Below are 16107 nucleotides of genomic sequence, written 5' to 3' on the forward strand. Positions count from 1 at the left end.
AGAGGGTTAATTAGTCATAAGTTTGCACTCCAAAACTGTAGCTGTGACAGTGGCAGCCATGGAAGGAGCTTTGAAGCTTTGAAGAGAGAAAAAAACAAAAAGAAAGTTCTAGAAGAAGACCCTAGGTTTTGCTCTCTGATACCATGTGAAAACTGATTTGGAAAAATGATTTCATTGATTATTAGAATTACAAGACTAAACTATATATATATACAAGCCACAGAGTAACTAATTAGCGGAAAAGGTGCTAATAGAATATCACTAATCATTACATCAAAACTACAAGTCGTTTACATGCTCAAAACTACAGATTGTTCTATTGTTCATTTACTTCTTGACTTCCCCTGTTTCTCTTGTCTGCACTGTCAGCTTCTTCAATAGCAGCTTTAGGTGCCTTCTTTATTTGATAACAACTTCATTGGAAGTAAGTGGTGAAAAATTGAAATGAACTTTGATCCAGAAGGATATTTTTCAGGTTAAATCCTTGAAGATTTGGAAGGACACTCAACATTAGAACCCAAAAGTATACTATTTTTTGAATTACCATCTTCATTTTTTTCTTAAAAATGAGTCAATAGTCCTAAACATGCCAATGGAACTTGATTTTTCAAATTAAATTATCACCCATTGAGTAAACTGACTAAAATTATAAAAAATACTAATAATCTAAAGATTGCTAAATAATAGACAATCAATGATTTAAATTTCTATACATTAAAAAGACATCTAATTAACCATAAAAAAAAAAAAACATAAAAAATCTAATAAACTATAAACAAATATATGTTATATTATCTTATTTATAGATTAAATGATAAATAGTAGTACGTTTTAGACAGGTACACTTATAATGTTACATGATATATTAATTATTTTAGTAACAAATTTATACACAATATATGAAAAGAAAAAGTCAAATAACAAAAAATGAGAAGAACAATACTTGGAAAGTGGGAATGGTAAACAGCCTATTCAGCTATGCTTACTTTTGCAAAAAAGATTCTAACCATACTCGTGTTCATCTATTTGTTGAGATAATGGTGTAGTGGACACTTGGTTTGACAAATTCTAAACAAATTACAATCTCTTTGATATCATTAACTAACTTTTGTAACTTAGAAAGACAAAAAAATGTCACTAATAATGTATACAAACAACTAACATTCCTCCGTTGTAGTCATAAGTGGATTCAACGAATATCAAGATATTAAAACTAAAAATTCAATAGAGAACTTTTCCTATTCATTTAATAATAAATTTCTTTCTCTCATCTTCATCTCCGAATTTAGCTTTTGACATGATATGGCAAACAACATATGCAGGGGTATTGTTAGGGCCCCCTGCCCATAGCATAGCTATGTACCTATTTACAGCAATTCAAACCAAATCTCCTAAAATCTCTACAACAAATTCTTGAACCAAAGGTCTCATCACTAAATTTTTAGTCCATGCCCTCTTCCATTATGTTGTGTGAGGGGTTGGATGTGTAAGGCATAAAATTATATTTTTGGGCATCTTTGTAAGTACATGTTTCCAAATTCTTATTAGTTTCTTACCGTGACACATACTTTGCATGGTATTTCATTCTTTGCTCATACTACAATAAATAATTGATTTAGAAACAAAATGTAGTACTAAATAATTTTTTAGTGAAAACACCATTTTAGTCTCTATATATTGGAGTCACAATCAATTTGGTCTCTACATTTTAGTAACAGTCAATTTAGACCCTATTATTTTTAATTTGGAGTCAAATTAGTCCCTACAGTTAACTCATTAACGGAAAATGCTTATATAGCAAACAGTGTACACTATTGGCACATTTAAAGCTTACATGGCTTATATAATAATATTAAAAATTGACAACTCATCATTTTAATTAATAAAAATGCCATGTCATAAACAAACACCAAAGAAGAAAGAAAATGAAAATTTGCCAAAGACCGAAATAGAAAATATAATTCGCTTTTATTTTCTTTCATTTTCTCGCAATCCAAACACACACAAACATCGAAAATCTTCTATTGCAATGTGAAAACTGAAAGTATGAAATAAAAGACCAGTGGATAAAGTCGTAGTTTCAGTTTGGTGGTTGGAATACAAAGCCTGGGAGTTTCAATTGATGTTGCAGCCATGGCGGAGGTTTTGAATTTTGGAATTTGGGGGATTTCAGTTAGAGAAGAAGAATACGAAAATGGACTAAATGGAGTTGATTTGTACTGGCATGTATTGTGTGGGGCCGCGGCTTGTGTGCTTTGAGTTTTCATCGGGAGACTGAGGGAGATACAGCTAGAAAGAATAGAGATGGTAGTTGATGTATTTCTTTTTTGGTAAAGGGCTAACATTCATTTTTAAAAAAATAAAAAGAAATCCTATCATGGTCTTCTGTTGCTTGTTTTGCATTAAGCCCACTGACGAAGCGAGTATTATGATTACATGGTGCAGTAGAAGGCCAAATGAGCTAAAACCTTACTCAACGCTCTCAGTAACTTGCAGAGGGTTCGGGACCGTGGTGAGGACACTGGCAAGAAATTGGTGCCTCTGGGTTTTCAATTTTCACAAATCCAATACTTAGACGGTCTTTCGTAGATCTTCGATGTTTGTGTGCATTTGGATTGCAAGAAAATGAAAGAAAATAAAAGGGAATTAAGTTTTATATTTCGGTATTTGGCAAATTTTCATTTTCTTTTATCTTTGGTGTTTGTTTATGACATGGCATTTTTATTAATTAAAATGATGAGTGTTCAATTTTTAATATTATTGTATAAGCCGTGTAAGCTTTAAAGGTATTAGTCCTGTATACCGTTTGTTATATAAGTATTTTTCTTTAGTGGGTTAACTGTAAGAACTAATTTGACTCCAAATTAAAAATAAAAATGACCAAATTGATTGCTACTAAAATTTAAGGATCAAATTAATTGTAATCCCAAAATATAAGGACCAAAATAGTATCCTCGTTTAATTTCTTTTTAGTTGCAAGGGATATAACATTTTATTTCTTAGAATTTAGTGGACTGTTTCGCAACTGGATATGCTTGCATGGCCCCTACCTATGATTGGCTGCCTATACTTGTGTGCCTTGATACAATAAAAAGAGGAAAATGCTAGACAAAACCGATCTAGGCATTGCTAACATTTAGCTTAACCATAATAGGAATAAAGTAAATGTAACAACCTACCACATTCTTGAATAGAAATTGCTAAAGTAACGATCATTATACTACGCATATGCCACTTCTATGTCATCAGTTGGAGTGAAGTTCCTTTGCAAAACAACAAGAGAATATGCATAATCAACTTTATTTTCTTTTGTTCTTCCATTATTGGCTATAATGAAGACAAGGGATATGTGTTACAAACCCATTGAGTTTGTTGATAGATAGACTACTTCGAGGGAATCTAGACCTCCAAAATGAATACTCCTTCAATAATAATATTTTATAGCTTCCTTTATTAATCAACATTAAGCCATATAAATAGATGGCTTTACAAGATAAAGTTAACATTTAAATTCAAAAGAAACCTAATCTTTATCTAAAACAAGTAGATAAAATTATTCAAATACTAAGCTAACAATCTATCCTATTCATTATCTGATTACCAACTTAAAATAAAATATTAAATAATAAAATTAAATAAAAACTAAGCATGTAACATTCCTCCTCCCTTGAAATCAGCCCTTGTCCTCAAGGGTTTAATTTGAAAATGATTGTTGCATAAGAGCTCGATCTTCTCAAGTTGTTCCTCACCTATGGATCACTTCTTGGGCTTAAAAGTATCTTATGACCGGGTATTTGTAGAGGTGAAAAGCTATTTGGTGTTGCAAAATTATGTTTAATCTAATTTAAAAGTTGTTGCATGCTTGAATAGTGTGAAGGCAGAATGATTTGATTTTGTGGAGCTCTCATAGCCTTCTTATCTTTGAGTTTGCATTGCCCATCATTTTCCTTAGTTAGCTTCTATCCATATGTTTGTGACCTTGAGATTGTGAATGTGGGTTTTTTTTTTCCTCTCTCTACCGAATGTCTGAGATAGTGAGAAGTGAGTTGTGAATAAAATTATAATATTTAGAGAGAGTGTGTAGAGAATATGTTATTTTTAGTGTTTGAGACTTTGACCGTTTATTGATAGTGGGGCAACATTAGGGAACAAGCGACATAGTGCCAAAAAAGTGTAAAGTTAGAAAAGTAGTGCATTATAAATTGGGGTAATAGTGTGTTTGATAGACTTTTTGATGTTATATATTGAAAAGGACATAGTTTTTACATTTAGTTTGGATTCAATTATAGACGATTTCAAAATTTTAAAAGAGCAATGAGTTTCATTTTCATAGATAATGTATTAACGCTTTGTTTGTTTCAATGTAAAATATTTTACATGTAAAAGATTTTACTGTAAAATATTTTCATTGAAAACATTTTCAAGTGTTTGGCAAGATTAGACCTTTGAAAATGTAAATAGACACCTGCCTCCAATTACAAGCACATCACCACTACTAACTACCTAGGAAAAAAAAAAAAAAAGTCACCACCGCCCTACTACCACCAAAATCTATTGACCATATGCCACCACTCACACGGCCACACCACCATAACAACCACCACCAACAGGAAGCAACAATCCCAAATGAAAGTAAAAATTCCAAAATCAAAGATCAATGAAACCCACTCTTATTTAGCCACCATCAAAACCCATGAACCACCACAACTATAGCAGTCATTCCGGCCACCAACCTCAAAACCAAACCTAAAAACACCAAACCCAGCCCACCAAAGCCCAACACCAATGACCCAACCCACTAAAACCCATCACCAACGACCCACCCCACCACCAAGAAGGACACCGACACTCAGATCTAACAACGACCCACCCCACTACCGACTTATCACCAATTGGCACCACAAAAGAGGCAGTGGTTGTCGATGGGTGGCGCTGCTGGTGGGTAGCACCAGTCGGTGAGTGGCTCTAGTTGATGGGTGGCGTCGCTGTTGGGTTGCGCTGGTCAGTGGGTGGCGCCACCAGGTTTTGGGAGAGAAGGTTCAGGTTGAGAAGGAGGGAAAAATGAGAGGGAGAGAAGAGATAGCGGGAAAGGGAGAGAATAGATAGCCTGAGAGTTGTCGGGGGAGAGTTAGAGAGAAATTGTAAAATATTTTACCAAAATTTTAAGCGTAAAATATTTTACACAAATTTGCTTGAGTTGATTTGGTTGATTGAAAATATTTTACTTTTAACTAAATGTTTTACTGGAAAAATAATATTTTACGTCAAAACAAACAGAATGTAAGAATCGATAGTGTTTTGTGTTTGTTGATAGATAATTGCATCTTAATATGAATTATTAAAATTATTTGATTTCTTTTTTTATTGATAGTTTTTTTAATACTATAAGAATTCTTATTTGATTGAAAAATTTTATTTTTAAGCTTATCTCCAGGCCCCCTTGGTCTGTTCTTGACTCAAGGTAAGGATAGTGTCCCCACTCCCCACCGCACACTCCACAGTTGTCAGTTGGGTTCGTTGAAGTTTGAACAGATTGTAATCACGCCGTATCCTCGTATAAGATAAGAAGCGACAATGGTATATTTCCAATTAGCGGTGAAATATCCACTCTCAACCTCCCTAGTGTACCACCACAACACAAAAAGTAAAATGACAAAAATACTTTTTTCATCTATATACTTTAGCCATATTTTTAATTTGATATTCAAGCTTTTATAATTTTATGTCTATCTCAACAAACAAAACAACTTTATTTTCGCCGACCTTTTATTTTCAAACATTTTTTTTTTTTTTTGGGGTAGAAAGAGAGGATGTTTTATTTGATTAAGTAGTAGTTACAAAAGTTGATCCATTAGTCATCCTTGGACAGAGTCTTGCGTTGAAGGATATTAAGGAATACCCTCTAGGAATCTTTTTTCCCTAAAGATTTCATATATATAGGGACTAGTTATAAAAGTAGGACGTTGTGTATATTTCACTAGGCTACTTCTTTGCGTTACTTATCTCTTGGCTAAACTATCTGCAATACTGTTAGTTTCACTGAAGATGTGAATTGGTAAGATAGTCCATCCTAAAAACCATTGATATTAAGGGAAATATTTTATGGTCTCATTATCTACAAACTTATTTCAATAACAAATAAATTAAAATAAATAAATGAATATAATATATTTTATGACCTCATTATTTATAAACTTACCCAATTTAATTTTAAATTTATACAAGCATATATTATATAAATAAATATATATATATATATATATATTGTTTACATTCCTCACAAAAGTAGCATTGGGATTTATGTTTAAAAAAAAAATCATATAAAAGAGGTTTTGTTTATGGGAAATATTAACTAATGCCAAGGAACTATTTTTAGAAATATTTTATAGAAAATTGATAAAACAATTAATTTTCTTGACAACTTTTTATATTTCTTATGAAAATGATGTTAAAAACTTTCTTGATAAAATTTATTAACAATTGCCCTAAAAGCACTTGTTAACATAATCTTTATTTATTTATTATATTTTTTAAAAGAAACAAACACATGTACAATTAGACATGACAAAACGGGTCAGAATTTTTTGACCCAACCCGACTCGGACCCTTTTTTTTTTTTTTTTTTTACCCGAAGCAAAAACGGGTTGACCCATGACTGATTCATGTTTTTTGCAGGTAACCTGCGACCCGTCTTGAACCCGAACCATTTTTTAAAACATGTTTTTTTTAGTAAAAAAAAAATAATAAAATTAAGACAATATTGGTTTAATTGTTTGTTGTGAACTTTAAGGAAACAATTGAGACATTTACATGACTACATGCAAATTGAGTGAAAGATGAATGGTTGAGCATTCTGTAATGAGTAAAGATTTTTAGATATCAGATAGCAAAGTAGATGCCAAGATAATTTGGTTATAGTATAGTTTAAAACATAGATTTAAAATATAGACATGTTTGAGAAACATTTACAAATATGAAAATAGTGAAGTCAAAGTATCAAATTAACATAAATTATGAATGCTTAGATCTATTTTTTTAACAATTTATGTCCCAAAAAAAAAAAATGGCTTTTCAAAATAAATTATTATATTTTCTAGAGTGTGTGTTGCTTAACAATGATATGATATTCATAAAAGAGACAATGTATAAATAAGTAAAAAATCAAACTTTAATGTATATCTTAAATTGAGATAGAGTGCCAATCACAATTGACAATAGATTATAAAATTAATTTTCAAGATTATAAATTTCTTATATGTTTTTATTCTTTGTCAAATGAATTATCCAATAAGTTATTTGTAATTTTGTTTTATATTTTGGGATGTTGATATTGTGTATAAATAAAACTTGTGTATTTGTTTTACTTATCTTTATGTTATTTTGTTTTAGATAGCAATATTAGAATTTGTATAATTTTAAAATTATTGAATAAGTATTAATAAGTGTAGTTCATTCTTGATATAAGTGGTGAATTCAAAGTAATGCATTTTATATCAAGTAATTTATTGCATGACTTTCCAAATGGCAAATATATTTTGTTTTCTTTATATATAAAAAGAGAAATGATATGTCTACAACATTTTCACAATAAATCATAAGTGGTAGGTTGTTATTGTTGGGGCAAAAAAGTAATTTTAGTGTTAAGTTCAAATTTGAACCAGTAACAACTAACCACCTATGATTTGTTGTAAAAATATTGTGGATGTAGCACCTCTCATATAAAAAATTAATGTAAAAAATACAGGTCAACTTGACCCAACCCAACCCGATCCGCAACCCAATTAATCCGAACCCCATTTTAACCCGTTTTTAACCCGCAATCCATTTGGCCCGACCCGAACCCAACTTGCCTGTTTTGCCATGTCTATGTACAATAATGAGAGAATGAAGGCACATTACAAACCTCACTAACAAATTCATAGTAATTTTTAATAAGGCAAAAACAAGTTATTTTTTCACAAACACACTTTCTTAAACAAACCTAGGACAATTACCCATTATTTAATAAATTCTTAATACAACCTACTTCCCTTCCTGGCGCTGCAAGTTCATCTCGCATTGCTTTGCTATTTGAGACAACGCATTGAAAGAAGAACCACCCTTAGCCCAAGCCTTTTCCCCACTGTTTTTAAGCTACTTAATTCTAGCCCTCATTGCCTTCCCTTCTTCATGATCTTCCATTACTTTCCTAATCATCATCTCAATCTCCTCCCGTCCTACAACTCCTTTAGTTGGTGCAATTTTGGGACGCACAACCACTCTTAACTCCTCAGCTAGCAACACAGCATTCATTTTATGCTCCGCATATAGAGGCCATGCTATCATTGGCACGCCGCTAATTATACTCTCCACAACTGAATTCCACCCAAAATGTGATAAGAACCCCCCTACTGATCCATGGCCCAAAATTGCTGATTGTGGGACCCAGTCCGCCGTGACCACCAGTCCCAACTTGTGTGTCCGTTCTAAGAACCCATCAGGCAAGTAATCCAATAAGTTAATACGTTTGTCTTGTTGGGGAGATAAACACCTTGGGGAGTTTCCTTTGAGTAATTAATATAACATATAGAGACACACTTTAACCCAAAATGCCTAAGCCCAATAGGTATATGCCCAATTATGTTATATTAACTACTCATTCTTCTCATTTTTATTCAATGTGGGACTTCACTCACACGTGTAACCCAACAATCTCTCCCTTATGTGTGAGTCTCTGTCATTTTATGGGTTTTAAGACTTCTCTGTGGGCCATAAATAAGTCCTACTCGCTCCCTCTTGCCTAATGGGCTTTTCACTTCATCAGCGCGCCATCCATGGGTCTCTTGTACGCCATCCATGGGAACCCCGCATGTTCATGTCCATGGGAACGTCGCACCTCATCATTGTCTACCACCATTGGCAATAATACTCCTTTGTTGGGCCTTTTCCAAGATCATTTGTGTGGGCTTTATGAGCTTACTTTGTGTAATATACCGTCCTCACTCTAACTGCGAAAGGAACCTACCTTGCTCCATTTGCAAAAGGGCTTCAAGTACACACACCTCGTTCCCGCTCCAACTGCGAAATGAACCTCGATAACCTTGCCACCTTTGCCACACACCACCACGGGCTTTGATACCACTTGTCGGGGAAATAAACACCTTGGGGAGATTCCTTGAATAATTAATATAACATATAGAGACACACTTTAACCCAAAAGGCCTAAGTCCAATGAGTATGTGCTCAATTATGTTATATTAACCACTCATTCTTCTCATTTTTATTCAATGTGGGACTTCACTCACATGTGTAACCCAACAATCTCCCCCTTATGTTTGAGTCTCTGCCACTCTGTGGGCTTCAAGACTTCTCTATGGGCCATGAATAAGTCCTACTTGCTCCCCTTTGCCTAATGGGCTTTTCACTTCATCAGCGCGACATCCATAGGTCTCTCGTACGCCATCCATGGGAACCTCGCACGTTCATGTCCACGGGAATCTCGCACCACACCATTATTTAGCACTATTAGCAATATTCATTTGTTGGGCTTTTTTCTTTTTTCTTCTCCAGGATTTTTGTGTGTGGGCCGTCTAGGCTTTCTCTGTCCCCGCTGGGTAGGGACCATGAACACATCACCACCTTTACCGCACACCACCATGGGTTCTGATACCACTTGTTGGGGAGATAAACACTTTGGGGAGTTTCCTTTGAGTAATTAAGACCCATGAATAACGCGCTGATGAAGTGAAAAGCCCGTTAGGTAAGAGGGAGCGAGTAGAACTTATTCATGACCCACAGAGAAGTCTTAAAACCCACAGAATGACAGAGACTCACACATGAGGGGGAGATTATTAGGTTACATGTGTGAGTGAAGTCCCACATTGAATAAAGATGAGAAGAATGAGTAGTTAATATAATATAAGGCCTAAGCCCAATGGGTCTGTGCCCAATTATGTTATATTAACTACTTATTCTTCTCATCTTTATTCAATGTGGGACTTCACTCACATGTGTAACCCAACAATCTCCCCCTCATGTGTGAGTCTCTGTCATTTTGTGGGTTTTAAGACTTCTCTGTGGGTCATGAATAAGTCCTACTCGCTCCCTCTTGCCTAACGGGCTTTTCACTTCATCAGCGGGTCATCCATGGGTCTCTCGTACGCCATCCATGGGAACCACGTGTCAACCCCGCATGTACATCCATGGGAACCCCGCACGTTCATGTCCATGGGAACCTCGCACCTCATCATTGTCTACCACCATTGGCAATAATACTCCTTTGTTGGGCCTTTTCCAAGATCGTTTGTGTGAGCTTTATGAGCTTGCTTGGTGTAATATACTGTCCCCGCTCTAACTGCGAAAGGAACCTACCCTGCTCCATTTGCGAAAGGGCTTCAAGTACACACACCCCGTTCCCGCTCCAACTGTGAAAGGAACCTCGATAATTTTGCCACCTTTGCCCCACACCACCATGGGCTTTGATACCACTTGTCGGGGAAATAAACACCTTGGGGAGCTTTCTTGAATCATTAATATAACATATAGAGACACACTTTAACCCAAAAGGCCTAAGCCTAATGAGTATGTGCTCAATTATGTTATATTAACTATTCATTCTTCTCATCTTTATTCAATGTGGGACTTCACTCACACGTGTAACCCAACATGTCCTTGTTGTTTGAGCATAGCACCAACACAAATCTCTGTTGGCTAAGCTCTAAACCCCAAGCAAGCTCAGTGATTTGCTGGGCTGAGAGCTTTCCAGAAACCCCAAACGAAACATAAATTACTGACTCAACCGGTTGCTTATCCAGCCAATCCAATAACTCGCTCTTCAAGCCCGACTGTTCAACTGGCCTAAACAACGGCCCAACTGGGTAAACCGGTAGTGTGTCGTAACATTCCTCTTCTCTCATTGCTTTAAGCATTTTAGTGTCCAAATCTTCCCACATGTTCACCATAAGCCCATCACTTCGACGAATCTCTAAGCCAACTTGTAAGAACACACGGTATTCATGCTTTGTCCGGTTCATCAACAGGACAACCACATCATCGGGTCGAACCGGCATACAACCTGGCAACCTTAGCGGTTCTTTTTGATCAACGTATTCTCCTTCAACTTCCTTGTCGAGGATGTTAATAATATATACTGCTAACGCAAGCGGCAGTGTGGTGGTTACAAATACGTACTTTAACATGTGGTATTCCTCAACGACATCCAGTGCTGCTATTCCGAAAATATTGACGAAAAGAGCTGTCGGCCTAGGCTTCAGGGCTGAGATTGCGGACCTGAGAAGGGGATTGGTTTCTCGCATGATGGTGGTAAGCGTTGTGAAGATCGGAGAATTGGGTTTGACTTTACCGGAGATGTCCAGGGGTGGTAGTTGGATGATTTTGAGTGAAACTAAGATTTTGAGCCCTGGCTGATTGGATAGTCTCGAATTTGCCGGTTGAGGCTTTAGATTCAGCGATGACGAAGAAGGCGATTGCCGAGCTCAAGGTTACAGACAATGTGGCCAACTTGTGGGCGAGAGACTATGACTTTGTGTGTTTGTGGATTTGAGGTAGCCATGGAAGTCAAAGATAAGATATATAAGATAAAGATGTGTGTCTAATGATCAATGAAGGAGATGGATGTTTTGCAACTTATGGGAAGGTGAGTGGTAATCTACTAGTATGTGATTTTAGAGAAGGTGCAGTGAGATTTTTGTGCTTGCATGTGCCTAGACATGGCAATACGGGTTAGAATTTTCTAACCCAACCCAATCCAAATCCGATTTTTTTGACTTAAAGCAAAAACGGGTTGACCCGTGACCCGACTCGTTTTTTGCAGGTCAACGCGACCTAATTCCGGATAACCCGCGACCCGATTCTGGATAACCCGTGACCTGACCCGTTAAAAAAAAGTTGCTAAAAAAATATTTAAACTACGTTATGATACTAGGTGCATAAAGCACAAAGAATTAAAACTAATAGTCAACGTATTATAAATATAACGTTATAAACAGGTAAAGCTGTTGTCAAGACATGACATGAGAGAATGATTATTTGAGCTTTTTTTTTTTTTTTTTTTTTTTTGGCTGAAGACTATTTGAGCTTCACCACAACCAATAAGAGCTAAGCTTCACAAGTCACAGACATGACATCAGAGAAAGAGATAAGACAACACAAGACTGTCAAGACAACCATTAAAAAAAAAAGTCTTAGTCCATTGTCCAAAGCTAAAGACACAATGCACAAACCTGAAAGTTGAAACGTGACAAACCAAACCACAAAGGGCCCCAAAACTTCCTCAGTTCAGTTCCTCTACTTTTTCTCTTGCCATCTTGCGCCTCAGCCTTTCTTCACACATTCCACCCTTTTTTAGTTTCACACAAAGCAGTCAAAGCTTGCAACTCTGACAAAATTGGCCAACTTGAGTTACAATTTGCAAGTATGAATATTTGCAGTGCTGAATCTGCTCCAAACGTGATAGACTNTTGAGGTGTAATTCTTATAAAATATTTACTTATTCCTCTTTACTTAATATGTTTTGTTTATTTATTTATTTATTTTTAGTTTATCTTTCTAAGTAATCTAACTTTACTATTATTTTAAATGCAATAGGAACATGTGCATTAAAGAAGACCGATAACTTGTTACTTTGCTGACTTACTTGTTTTGTTTGTTTTAAGATCTATCTCTTTTTGAAGATGTAAACTTGTAATTATATGCATTTTGATGATGAACTATTAACATTGATCCATTATGAATTTATGACTATAAATAATTTTTGTCATGCTCAAAACTATTAGAATTGGAAGGATATTGACAAGTGGCATCAAGTGTGATTCATTTGCTTAATTTATTTTATTCATTCTCTCTAAACAAGTTGTCATTGATTTGCTTTTGTAATTGAAAAAAAAAAAACTTGTTTGAAAAATACGGGTCAACCCGACGGGACCTGACTCGACCTGCAACTCGTTTGACTCGCAACCTGATTGACTCATTTAAAAATGACTTGTTTTACCACGACCTGTTTGACCCGCAAACCCATTAGACCGACCCCCCCCCCCCCACTTGTTTGCACGTCTACATGTGCCCCTAAATTTGTAGTGACAGACACTGACAACTAAGACTAGCCACCCTTCTTTCCTAACATTCCAATTTTCACTTTTCACTTTTTTTAATTTTAATTTTTACTTTTCTTTAATTTTTCCTACATTTTTTTAATTAATGGTTGAAATTGAAAATTATTTTTTGCAACTATCAATTTCAACCATTCATTTAAGTATTGCATCAGGTGCAATACCCCAAGAATATCGTACGTGTAATAATCATTATTATAAGCATAGTTGCTGTCAAAATGTGAATCATGTCTTGTATTGTATTGTATTATGTATGTATGATCTACAAACACTTCTAAAAGATAAAACTACAAACACTTAATAAATTTATATAAAAAATTATAAATATACATATATAAAATGTATATATTAATTATAAATTAGGAATATATTCAATTAATGATCAATTTACTCATCACTTATGTAATACTGTAATATTTAACAAAGCTAAATAAAGGATAAATTGCAAATTACACTCTTGAAGTTTGGGGTTGATTGGATTTTACACCCCAAAGTTTTAGAAACTTGATTTTACACTTTGAAGTTTGGTTCCGTTAGCAATTTACCCCCTACAGTTAGTTTTTGCTATTAAGTGACACATTATCATGCTAATGTGTTTTATTCTTGCCAATTCAGCTTTAAAACTACGGCGTTTCAATGATGACCAAGTGAAGAGCCGGACAATCTAAACTACATTAGGCCTAAACTTTAAACACATGCAAACTGTTAGCCTAAAACGACATAGTTTTAGGCCAAACTCTAAAATCAAAATAAAAAACCATGAACTCTAAAATCAAAATCAGAAACCATGAACCCAGGACATGTCATTATGTTTACTTGAACATAGACCTCCCTAACCTAAACCCAGGCGGTGGTGGCAACAACATCTTCTCCAAATCTTGACCACCGCCTAAAGCAGTTGGCAAAGCTAAAGGTAGTCTTCGATAACCAGATATAGAGTGGTTACCAACTCAGCTAGTAGTAAGCCCAAATTGGTGAGTCCTACCACCAACCCCACCACTTCGTCTAAGATGATCAGATACAGAGAATGCCCACCACCTTGCCTGCGATGACCAGATACAAAAATGCTTGAAGAACCACGCGGTGGGTATGGGAGGCCACATGGTAGACCACATGGTAGACGGTTGCGGCGAGTTCCTGGTTGTTGGAGAAGAAGATACACTCGACACGTTGAAATACGTCGCCTGTAACTGTTATCGTAACTTCCACCGAAAGAAAGTTAACGATCACCACCATCAGAAGTTTTCCACCACTATCAACAACAATTCAAACATTATTATCATCATCATCATCGATCTCCACAACCACCACATCATATAGACTGCCTCTAGCTTTGCTAGTTGCTTCAAGTAGTGGTCAAGATTTGGAGAAGATGCTATTGCCGCCGCTGCCTGGGTTTGGAGTCTTGAACACAGACAAACCCACAGGGGCGTAGCCAGGAATTTTTACATGGGGGGGCCCGATTTGAAGCATGAAAGTTGAAATCGATGACGATGAGTATCATCGTTGTATGGATAGTCTATATTTTTAGGTTGATATGGATCTTCTTTGAAATAAGCTCATCGAATTTCATTTTGTTTGTTGATAGGAAATTCACATATTTGTTTACGTGATCCTGGATCACAATCTATCTCTTCAGATTGAATTCTTGAACATTTGGAGGGTTCAGGCTGTTCATCAAGCATTGAAGTATCAACATTTGTTTCTATAGCCATAGGTGTCCTAATTTCTGAATTGTTAACATCCTTTTTCTTAAAAAATGCATCAATTGTTTTTTCATTTGCTCATAATTCTTTTAGCTTTAAGAATATGACTAAAAAATTAACCTGAAAATAAGTTTAAAAAATAAAATTTTAATTAGTAATTTTTACTTAGTTATATGGATGTTATTCATACTCAAGAAAAAACAAAATTTCCACTATAATTTAAACATACAACACATTTTTAATATGACTTTAATTAATAATAACCCTTCAAACAAAAACAAAAATTAAACACACAAGTATTGGTACACAACATAAACTAAACAATTTAACAACACCCATAGCCACATCCACAGCCATATGACATCTAACTAATCAAAAATAGGTAATAAATCAAAATAATTTTACCTTAGAAACTTTGTCTTCACAAAGTGCAAAGATGAGTCAACCGTGTGGCAATGCCTACTGCCTCTGCCTGACTGCCTCCAACTTTAAATATTCCCTTCAAGACTTATCACAAACAATCTCCCCATGCCTTCAATCATGTATTTCTCTTAAAATCTATGTAAATATAAAGAGCATGTGAATATTTAGGTGTAGATAGTTGAGATAAAAAAAAAAATAAAAGAATACAATGCATTCTTTGGGTATTTTCTTTTTACAATACTATATTTAAATGAGAAACTGTATTTAATACAAACAACACAATTTTTTTTTTTTTTTTTGTAAGTAGAAACTGGAAATTAATTGAGAGAAAGAAAATCCAATAATCTACAAAAATCAAATAAAATATGTTAATTTGATTTATTTATTTAGGGGTAAGTTGCAAATTACACTCCTGAAATTTGGAGTTGATTGGATTTTACATCCCAAAGTTTCAGAAACTTGATTTTACACCTGAAATTTGATTCCATTAGCAATTTACTCCCTACGGTTAGTTTTTGCTGTTAAGTGACACATCATCATGCTGATGTGTTTTATTCTTGCCAATTCAGCCTTAAAAGTACATCGTTTCAATGATGACCAGCAGGAGTTGGCACAATCAAAACTAGACGTTTTAGGCCTAAACTTAAAATAGAAATTTTTTAGCCTGAAACGACGTAGTTTCATGCCAAACTCTATAAATAAAAAACAAAAACCATGAACCCCACAGTATGTCTACTTGAAGTTGGAGAAGATGTTGTTGCCGCCGCTGCCTGGGTTTACAGGGGCGGAGCCACGTACTGGCTTGGGGGGGCCCCGGCCCCTGCAAAAAAAAAAAAAAAAAAAAATTCCATTAGAGTAGGTAGAAAAAAAAA

At 35.0% G+C, this 16107-nt stretch overlaps 1 pseudogene; it reads right to left on the minus strand.

Annotated features, from left to right (window-relative positions):
- Positions 1–7979: 7979 nt before the first annotated feature.
- On the minus strand, positions 7980–14821 carry LOC112040205 (anthocyanidin 3-O-glucosyltransferase 5-like; annotated as a pseudogene).
- Positions 14822–16107: the final 1286 nt, after the last annotated feature.

The sequence above is a fragment of the Quercus suber genome, unplaced genomic scaffold (genome assembly GCF_002906115.3).
Source record: "Quercus suber isolate HL8 unplaced genomic scaffold, Cork oak 2.0 scaffold_243, whole genome shotgun sequence".
Classification (NCBI taxonomy): Eukaryota; Viridiplantae; Streptophyta; class Magnoliopsida; order Fagales; family Fagaceae; genus Quercus; species Quercus suber.